General features: G+C 44.2%; 1 protein-coding gene across 6 annotated transcripts in view; it reads left to right on the top strand.

Moving 5' to 3' along the window:
* Positions 1-2628: 2628 nt before the first annotated feature.
* AP1S2 (adaptor related protein complex 1 sigma 2 subunit) overlaps positions 2629-7449 on the top strand; it is a 49831-nt gene continuing 45010 nt past the window's right edge. For 4 of the 6 annotated variants that reach the window (XR_001482689.1, XM_015417623.1, XM_015417620.1 and 1 more), the window contains exon 1: positions 2629-3052. The gene's annotated coding sequence lies outside the window, so the exon portion shown is untranslated. Of the gene's footprint in view, positions 3053-3194; positions 3275-7449 lie in introns of those variants that run through there. The other 2 variants (XM_015417621.1, XM_015417622.1) reach the window with 2 other exon arrangements.

Here is a 7449-nt window from a genome sequence, read left to right as displayed (position 1 = left end):
TTCTTAAAATCCTAAACCCTTTATGTAGCTATTTCACAGATACTGTTGCTTCCAGTGAAAAGCCTTGTGCCATAAAGTTGCACCAGCACAGGAGCAAACCCAAATTTATGTTGACTGATTACCTCCTGTTCTATGGCTACAGCATCAGAACTATACAGCTGTTCCAGTTCAAGGTGCCAACTTGCAATGTGGCACCAATGCAAAATCCCTTAGGCATAATCCTACCCAGCTAAGAGGCTTTTTGAAGGAAAATGGCTTAAAACCAAGCACTGTGGCTTACTTTTGTTCTGTCATATTGCCTACTTTATTTATTTCCTTTATTATATACTCACTTGTCTCTAAAACACTATTACACAACTCTACAAAAGCCCACAGGTGGTCAGCAGCAGACTGTACATTTGCAGGGGTTGGATTAACGACCAGAAAGCTTTTCTCTGCTGAGTGAAGCTGCTGCATGGGCTCCTACCAGGAAAGGTGGTCATGAGTGGCTTTACAGGTAAGCACCAGCACCTTGAACTGGATGTGGAAACCCATAGGCAATCAATACAAGGATCACAAAAAGGTGTAACATGGTGCATTAAACCTACCCTGATAAAAACAGGTTGCTGCCTTTTGCATCAACTACAGTTTCTGAATTGTCTTCAAAATCCATTCCACCACATACATCATACAGTTGTCAATACATTTTATAATGCAGTTTACCTATAATATATGATGACCACCAAAGGATTTGTCAGTATGGACTGTATAGGACTCTTTCCAGCAACTTTTTCACACAGTGATGTGCTATCATAAGTCCCTGATACACTTCTAAGATTGCCAACTCCAGGCTAGTAACCCTATTCACTACCTGATCTCTGGGTCTATTCCTACATGCCTTTTGCAGCACTTTTTATGTAGAATTTGCCATAAGATGTTTGTGTTTATTACTAAAGTTGTGTGGATTGTTGGATCCTAACTGAAGCAACAGTAGGGAAGTTGTTCCCAATTCTTTGGTTCCTGGTTGCCAGACCCTCCCCCCCTGGGAGACAGTGGTCCCCCATTGCCAGGCCCCACCTTCCTGCCGCCAATCAGCTGACTGGTGGAGGGGAACATAACCCGAAAAAGGAGATCCACCCAGCCTGCAGCAGCATGTCTATGTCACTGCCCATGTGACCTGGAAACATCGATATACATTGGATGGGCCTACCTGCTGCTCCCGATAAGTCCTCCCACATCCCCTACTGCCAGGGGAGGTAATCTCTGCCTGCCAGGGAATGTAATCTCTGTCTCTCCCTCTTACTAGCCAGGTTCTGCTGTTTCACAATGAGTGGTGGAGATGAAAAAAGGACTGATGTTGTCTCTTATATAAGCCACCAGAGATGTAACCCATAGAACCCAAGGAAATTACTTGCAAGACATGAAGAAGCAGGCTTCTTCCAAAAAGAGGAAACACAATACAGTGGAGCCCTGGCATTTCAAAGAAGGAAAAAGAGAACACAGAGCACCACACAGATACCTTTTCTGTAAACTAGCTCTATATATGCACTTCTTCCACACATTAGCATATAAACCACATAATCTGTTAACTGATTTGACAACTTTCATGAGAGCTACTTCTGAGATCTCTACCCCCTACGCCTAATGTATAGGTCCTCTTTCATAGGGATGAACTAATATTAATGCATTCCTTACAGAACACATATCCAGTGCATTGTGAATTACATCATACAAGACAGTAAACTATCATAACTGCCCTGTGTCCATGCTGCTATGTCAGAGTGGGTTTGTACTGCTGATGCTCAGCTCAGTTGAGGGAAGGGAAAAGCCCTTTGCAACCATTGTTGTTGCTCCTAAATACATTGACAATGCTCTTTACAATGTTGTGTGTTCAGAAATGGCTAATGCCACCCAGGATAAATAAAGAGAAGCAATGTGTACAACACCTATTCAGTCCACACCTACTTGGATGTAAGTCTCTTGAGGACAATAGAGATTATTTGAAGAAGTGAGTTCTAGCCCTCAAAAATTTATCCTGGAATATCATTTTGTTAATCTTCAAAGTTTCACCAAACTCTTGTTTATTTTTGCCACAAACAACAGACTACCTCTCTGGAATCATTCTCAAGTAAGGGAGCACAGGACTGAAGCTTCTTTCTCCACCCCCACCCCTTTATCTTAGTTATTCTCCTGCCTGGTAACTACACAGCTGTGAGATTCAAGGTGCAGGGGAAAACTGCCAACTGGCATCTGATTTTATTCGAACTGGATCCACTTTTTACCTTAGATGTTGCAGGAATCCTCATAATAAACAACAGTCACCCAATCAGTTTACACAAAGAGAGAAAGCGAGAAACAACAAAACCTAGTTTACCGATGACATGTGGGAATATGACTATGAGGAGCACCCTTCTCGGCACGCCGCACTGCGCATGCGCACTCTATTCGATGCTGTCGAGGTGTCATAGACCGGTTTGTGCCTGCATGGAAAAGAAGAGGGGGTGTACTAGACCTTCTGATTGGCTGAACTTGTTTCCCCTTGCGCTCCTGGTTGGTTAAATGGAAAACGCTATGTTCATTTGGCCCTCTGATTGGTTCTTGTCTCTCTCTCGTGCCAACCCGCTGTGCCTGGATTGTTGTTGCCTTCAGTGGTTACTACCCTGTACTCGCTCTCTCGCACCTCTCCGTCGCAGTGATTGGCTAAACGGGAAATCCTTCCTCCTCCTCCTCCTCCTCCTCCTCCTCCACCTGGGTGTACACTGGCCTGTTACGGGGAGCGAATTAAGTTTTGCGGTTAAGAAGAAGTGGGTCCATCCCCCGTCCTCCTTCCTTGGCCACGCCCCCCCACCCCTGTTCGCTTGGGCTACTGGCCGTGAGCCGCCCCTCTCTTTCCTTCAGTTGCTGTGGTGGCAGGCAGGTCGGGGGAGAAGGAAGGAAGGGAAGAAAGAAAAAAAGAAAGTGGGTAGCTTTCTCTGTCCAGTGCTGAGATTTCATTGCTTGCTTCACAACTGCCTTAAATTTCCCCCTCCCCCGGTTCTGTGCACGCGCCTCCGACGGTTTCCGAGAGTTAACGGTAAGTGATGCGGCGCCGGTTGGCCTTGGCGCGCGCGCGCATAACGGTGAGAGGCGCCTCTTGATTGACGGGAACCCCTCGCGTGCTGAAGGGCGGGGGGCGCCGGGAAGAGACGGCTCAGAGAACCGGCGGGGGTCTCCTGACCCCTCCCGGCCCTTCCCTGTCGCGCGAGGGAATTCGTTTGTGCGCGCCCGCAGGTTCCGGCGACTGCTGGGGACCAAGATAAGTGTCGCTGGTTCACGAGTGTGCCCCGACGGTTTGAAGGGTGGATATACTGAATTAGTTGGGAGGAAGGGGTTGTTTAAAAACAAAACAAAAAAACAAGAACTCGAAGCATCCCCCCCCCCCCAGAAGCAGGCCCCATTTTTCTCGTGACCCCCGCAGCCCTGAGGGGGGCTGCACGGAGACCGTACCCTGCTGCTCGTGTCTTTCTGAATGGTGAAAGAGGATCTTATGTTTTGCTTTTCTTATCCCATCCTTCCGTGTGTCTCTTCTTTTCTGGCAGGGTGGGGCAGTTTGTAGTGGACTGGGCTCTCTTTGCTTGATAACTGAATATGTAGAATTGGATCTGTAATTTTGGCTGGGTGGGATGAGTGGGGGGGGAGAAATCTGTCATAATCCACTTTTTAGCCACTCCGTCCCCTGCTACTCCCAGTGAGGATAGCCAGCGGGTCTCCGTCTTCTGTTCTTCCAGTGTGTGATCGAGTGGTGGAGAAGTGCCCGTGAATGTGGGATAAAAGGGTTTGATTTTATATTAAGCCAATGCTTATGTTTAGGTAAATCTCTTAACATTTAGGGCGCTACAAAGCTCCCTTCTTATTCTTGCTGCGGTGGGCTAACTCTGTTACCCTGCTGGATGATGTATTTTGAGAGGATGAGGGAAACCTGAGGCCATTCTCTGAACATGGGTACTTTAGTTTCTAAAACACAGTTACTGGGCAAATGGTGATGACAGGGGAACTCCTCACATTTCCCACTAAGATTATTCATTTGTGAAAGTTTGTGAAGTAAAGATGTACACTTTGTTCATATTCCTGGACCTTGTGTCACTAGTGTCCAGCAGCTATTGTTGGAGGACAGCTCGTTGACTCATGGGCTGGATCTGCTATCCTGGGAATCATGAAATTAAAAAGTAACTCTACACTCTCCCTTGCTCTGATCCAGAAACATTTTGGATAACTTTTTCTTCTTCTTACCCACCTCAACTTCCCCTATCGTTTTTGAGTTGCTTTATTCCTTTTCCTTTATGATGAAGAGAGAGGGTAAACATCAGCGACTTCATTTTGATAAATGTGTGATGTTAGATTACCATATTAATTTTTCTTGACTGCTCTGGCTCCAAGGTAAAAGTGGTGTTTCTGATTATGACAAATTGAAGAGTAGTTTGTTGCAGTATAAATGAAAAGGAGTCCTGAAGTATCTTGAAGACAGATTTATTGTTGTATAAGTTTTCATGGACAATAAATCTGTTTGCCTTTATGGTACCTTATATTACTTTTTTGGTGGGTTTTTTTCTCTGATCATGTGTTTCAAGGTAGGGGGAGAAATATACCTGTTAACATCCTTGTGTGCATTTCTCTGGACTGTAGAGTTTTCTAGTGGAATTTCAGTGAAAGATAATCACAGTTGGTGACCTCAGGCTCACTTCTTTACATGATAATAGCATGTTTTAAATATAGATCAAAGATAAGAAGTCTGATGTCTGATTTCTGTACATTTGTGAAAAAGCTATGTCTACATGCCTTGTTTGTAAGATGTCTAATTATTGCAAATCTTCCCTAGACTTAATCCTGACAAGATAAAGGTTCTCTAGGTTAGTTGAAAGGCAGACTTGGGACTTCAGATCTCCCCTGTCTTGGATGGGATTATACTCACCTTGAAAAGCGAAGTTTGTATCTTGGGAGTGATGTTTAGAAAACCAGGTGGCAGCTGTGGCTTGGAGTGCGTTTGGCCCACTCCAGCTCTTGCATCAACTCCATCTGTCCCTGGGTCAGTCAGATCTAGCCACAGCAATCCATGCCTTAGTTACATCTAGACTGGACTATTGCAATGCACTCTACTTGACACTGCCCTTAAAGAGTGTTCAGAAGCTGTAGCTAATGCAAATGCTGCGAGTATACTGCTTATTGGGGCCAGCTATCAGGTATATGTCCTCAGTACTACAGCAGTTGCACTAACTATGGATCCGCTCCTGAGCCCAATTCAAGGGGTTGATTTTGTCCTTTAAAACCCTATATAGCATAGGATGGATGTTTCTGAAAGACTGTCTTTTCCCATACTTCCAACCCAGGAGTTAAGGTTGCAGGGAGATAGCCTCCTGACTGTCCCACCAATTAAAGACAATTGTTTGGTAGTTATATGAGAGAGGGCCTTTTCCATGGCAGTCCCACAGTTATGGAATAACCTCCCCAATTAGATGTGCCTGGCTCCCTCACTGTTGATCTAAAGGAGAAAGTTAAGACAGTTATTTAGGACTGCATTTTGATTGATTTAGCTTTTATTATTGGCAGTCCTAATTGGTGTTTTTAATCTGTGACTTTTATGCGTTTTATAATTGTTTTTATTGTGCTTTTCATGGTTTATTTATATTATAAGCTGCTGAGGTCTGCAAGGGAGAAAGGCAACTAACAAATGTTTTAAAGCGACAGAGAGAGTTTGCAGACTATTCATTGCTTCTGTGTCTTTACAGAGGTCTTATGTCTTTGGGTTTAGAACTGTTTATCATAATCCTGGGATGAACTGAAATTAATTGTTTTTCCCCCAATGGCTGAATATGAAGGATATGATGCCTTCCTACTTTGTAATGTGTCTTGTACCAATCTTTTTATTACCTGTTAGCATAGAGGAGCTAAGCTAGAATATTTTTGAATGGGCAGCTGAAAGAAAATTATTCATGACAGTAACCTGAGGGAAGAAATGTTCTTGAATTTGTTGCTTGAATAATCAATGGCTTGAATGAAAAATTCACTGAATAGATCTGCTGCTGTTGCAGTTTTACACATCCTCTAAATTTTCAAAAGTAGTTTGAAATTGTTATAAAGGACAGGGGACAGAGTTCTGAGTTCTGGTTTCAGTTTTGCTGTTTGGCTAATGGTTCCCAAATTAAAAGTGAAACTTCCCGATTCAAGCAAAAACCCATGTTTGTCTTGTCTTTTTTTGTAGCTTCATACTTAAGAGACAAATATACATGTGTTCTAATAAGAAAAGTCCAAACAGAAGTGTGGCTAGTAACTACAATCTGCTGATGTAGTGCTGTTTTCAAATAGGGGTCTGTATATAGCAAAATATGATGTAGTCTGAGTTCTTGAAGCACGCCTTAAAACAGGATTGGGCTATCAGACCAAGCTATGACTACAGGCATTCCCATTTATTTATTTATTTATTTATTTATTTTTAAAAACATTTTATTTTGCTGTTCCTGAAAAGTACTGGGTTCACTGCATGGAAGACTCGGACGACGACATGCTGTTGCACACGTTTATTTAGTACTTAACACAACACTCCAACGGCCCTGCAAGGCCAACTATATACACTCCCGTCCCCGGTCCTCCCACTCCATTGGAGGGTTTGAATTTCCCGCCAAGAAGCGTATTGGGCGGCTGGGGGGGGGACTAGGATCCGAGGTCCCTATTGTCCTGTGGAGCCACGCTCCTCACTTTCTTGCGGGCGCCTTGTGGCGGCCCGCATACATAACAGTTCCACCCAAACAGGGTCCCCAAGGCAGAACATATAAAATATTAGAACAATTTAAAACAACATTAAAATGATTAAATAATTCAATAAAAGCACATTAAAAACAACACCAGAAAGAGGGAAAAGGGCCAATACTAATAATTTGGGGGATATGCCAAACAAAAAAGTCTTCACCTGCTGGCAGAAGACACTAATAGAGACAGACAGATGACTCTCCCTGGAGAGGGAGTTCCAAAGTTTTGGTGCCACAACTAGCCTCAGATGGTGGGGGCAAGCAAAGCTGAGCCTCTGAAGATGACTGGAGTGAGTGGATAGGTTCATATGGAAGAATTTAAAGGGATTTAAAGGTCAATACCAACACCTTGAATTGAGCCCGAAAGCAAATTGGATGCCAGCATAGACAGAACAAGACTGGAATCATATGGTCCCTGTGGCCTATTCCAGTCAACACTCTGGCCACAGCATTCTGTACCAGCTGCAGCTTCCAGACAGTCTTCCAAGGGCAGCCTCAAGTAGAGTGCATTTCAGTAATCTACTCTAGATATTACCAGGGCATGTTCCACAGTCTCAAGACCTTTTCTGTCCTGGAAGGCCCACAGCTGACTTACCAGTTGAAGCTGGTGAAAGGCACTGCTGGCCACTGCTGCCACCTGCTTCTCCAACAGGTCGGGTCCAGCAGCACACCCTCAAGCTACAGACCTACT

The sequence above is a fragment of the Gekko japonicus genome, unplaced genomic scaffold, assembly GCF_001447785.1.
Source record: "Gekko japonicus isolate JY-2015 unplaced genomic scaffold, Gekko_japonicus_V1.1 scaffold18, whole genome shotgun sequence".
In the NCBI taxonomy this organism is placed as follows: domain Eukaryota; kingdom Metazoa; phylum Chordata; class Lepidosauria; order Squamata; family Gekkonidae; genus Gekko; species Gekko japonicus.
The sequence above is the reverse complement of the archived record's forward strand: the minus strand, read 5'-3'. Positions and strand labels throughout refer to the sequence as shown.